Source organism: Penaeus monodon, chromosome 17 (genome assembly GCF_015228065.2).
Source record: "Penaeus monodon isolate SGIC_2016 chromosome 17, NSTDA_Pmon_1, whole genome shotgun sequence".
Taxonomy (NCBI): domain Eukaryota; kingdom Metazoa; phylum Arthropoda; class Malacostraca; order Decapoda; family Penaeidae; genus Penaeus; species Penaeus monodon.
The window spans coordinates 38,723,857-38,726,356 of record NC_051402.1 but is presented as its reverse complement, the minus strand read 5'-3'; the positions used below and the strand labels follow the sequence as shown (position 1 = coordinate 38,726,356).

Sequence of the window (2,500 nt, the reverse complement as noted above, 5' to 3'; positions counted from 1 at the left end):
AGTAGTAGTAGTAGTAGTAATGGTAGAAGTAGTAATAGTAATTTTAGTAATAGTAGTAGTAGTAATGATCGTAGTAGTAGTCGTAGTAGTAGTAGTAATGATAAACAGTAGGGAGTAGTAGTAATGATAACAGTAGTAGTAGTAGTAATATTATTATTATTATCATTAGTAAGTGTCGTTGTGATGTTGTTGTAGCATTAGAAATAGTATCAACGTCATTACCATAATTACCATTTCAATTCACAGGCTTCATTAATTTAGATCAGTAATACCATTGCATAATTATTACCGCTAATTATCGCTAATTACTATTATCACTATCTTCACCGTTAACATCATTATAATCCAAACTATAGGCAGGAGTGGACTATAAGTTTGCAATTAATATTATAATGATATTATAATCTTCAATACGATACAAATTTCTTGCAAGATATCAATGTTGATAATGCAGCAGTGATTCTGATGGAATAATGACGGTTATTATATAGATTTTTGCAATATTTATGATAACAGTATTAATGATGATAATGATAGGTGATGATAATAGTAATATCTATGATGGAATTAATTATGATAATAATAATAATAACAGTAATAATAATAATGATAATGATAATGATAATAACAATAATAATAATGATGGTAATGGCAATAATGATAATAGTAATAATGATAGCAGTATTGCTAATAATAATAATAATCATAAGAAGAAGAAGAAGAAGAAGATTATTATTGTCAATACTGTTGTTGCTGTCATTTTAATTGCTGTTATTTTTAGTATTACAAACTTTGTAGTAATGGTAGTGATGATCAAGTTAATTAGAATAGTAATAATAATGACATTAATGTTATTATCATTATTATTAATATTATTATTTTATCATTATTACTATTGATAATGATAATTATTATTGCAATAATAATAATGATAATAATAATAATGAAATAATAATAATAATAATGATATTATTCTTATTCATACTCTTATTATTATTACTATCCCTCGCTTATCATAATCATCATCGCAACTACTATTTTTATCCCAACCGTAAGCAAAATTCATAAACATTTTGAAAATAATAATATATATATATATATATATATATATATATATATATATATATATATATATATATATATATTATATATGACCATAGTCTCGTTTCCCCCGACTAGCGCTGAGCGATCGCGAGCGGCTAGCGACTTTCCGCTCGTGAAACCCCGCTACCTTTGTTTCCCGCAACGCCGATGCTTCAAAAACCAAGAATTCGCGAGATATTAAGAAAATAAATACGAAGCGATTACGTGAGTGGGATAAGGTTGAAGATAAATTAAGGAGAATGCGAATTAAATCGGCGTTTTAAGAGATACAGATCGGTGTTGCCAGAGCGCTGCGCCATAAACCGCTGCGTCGAATTTTAGCGATGTGTTAAAGATTATTGTCGTTTAAAGGTTAATTAATGCTGATTTTAAAAGAAAAAAAGGGAAAGAGAGAGAGAGAGAGAGAGAGAGAGAGAGAGAGAGAGAGAGAGAGAGAGAGAGAGAGAGAGAGAGAGAGAGAGAGAGAGAGAGAGAGAGGCAGACAACAGAGAGAGAAAGAGAGAGACAGAAACAGAGACAGAGAAACACACAGCATAAGAAAGAGAGAAAGAAAATGGGCGACAGAGAATTATATACTATTTTCTCCGTTCACCAAATATATGAATTATAAATAAATATTTTTTTAGATAAATGAGTTATCACTAACCCGCAATTTATAGAGTCCTTAATTATTAGTTCGTTGTATTTTATGTCAAAAATACATCACTCCGCAGTTTATATTTTGACGCAGATATACTTCTAAAAATCGCGTTATAAATAATTCTGTTCAGTGTTATTACAAGATTTATAGCCAGATATCACTGTTCTTACCATTTTTATCATATTCTCCTTATTACTATGTACGCTATTTATATGATCATTATTTTTTGTACATTTCATCAGCCAGGTTTTCGTCCAATATAAACTTAATTTATCGAAAATCATCAGTTCGGTTGATAATGATAATCATCATCATTTTAATTATTGTTTTCATCATTATCTATTGCTCCCTAAATATCATCCACTTTTATTTAAATACATCGCTATTATTTTCATTTCCGATCACCATTATTATCATTTTTTTCTCTCTCTCACCATCATCAACACCATCACCATCATCATCATCATCATCACCATCACCATCATCACCATCATCATCACCATCATCACCATCGTCATCATCACCATCACCATCATCACCATCATCATCACCAACATCATCATCATCATCACCATCATTATTACCAACGATCGCTATTAATTATCATACCGCCCTCGTCCTTATCACCATAATTAAACTTAGAATCAATCTAATTAAGCCTAATTAAGTCTAATGACAACCATTACTTCTAAATTACTACTTATATATTTATCAGTTACTTATACTATTACCAGTTATCAATTTTTTTCTTGTTTT

The 2,500-nt window shown here is 29.3% G+C and overlaps 1 protein-coding gene across 2 annotated transcripts in view; it reads right to left on the bottom strand.

Moving 5' to 3' along the window:
- Positions 1 to 2,500, bottom strand: part of LOC119583739 (pituitary homeobox x-like) — a 61,374-nt gene that overhangs the window by 52,535 nt on the left and 6,339 nt on the right. The gene's annotated exons all lie outside the window — the stretch shown is intronic.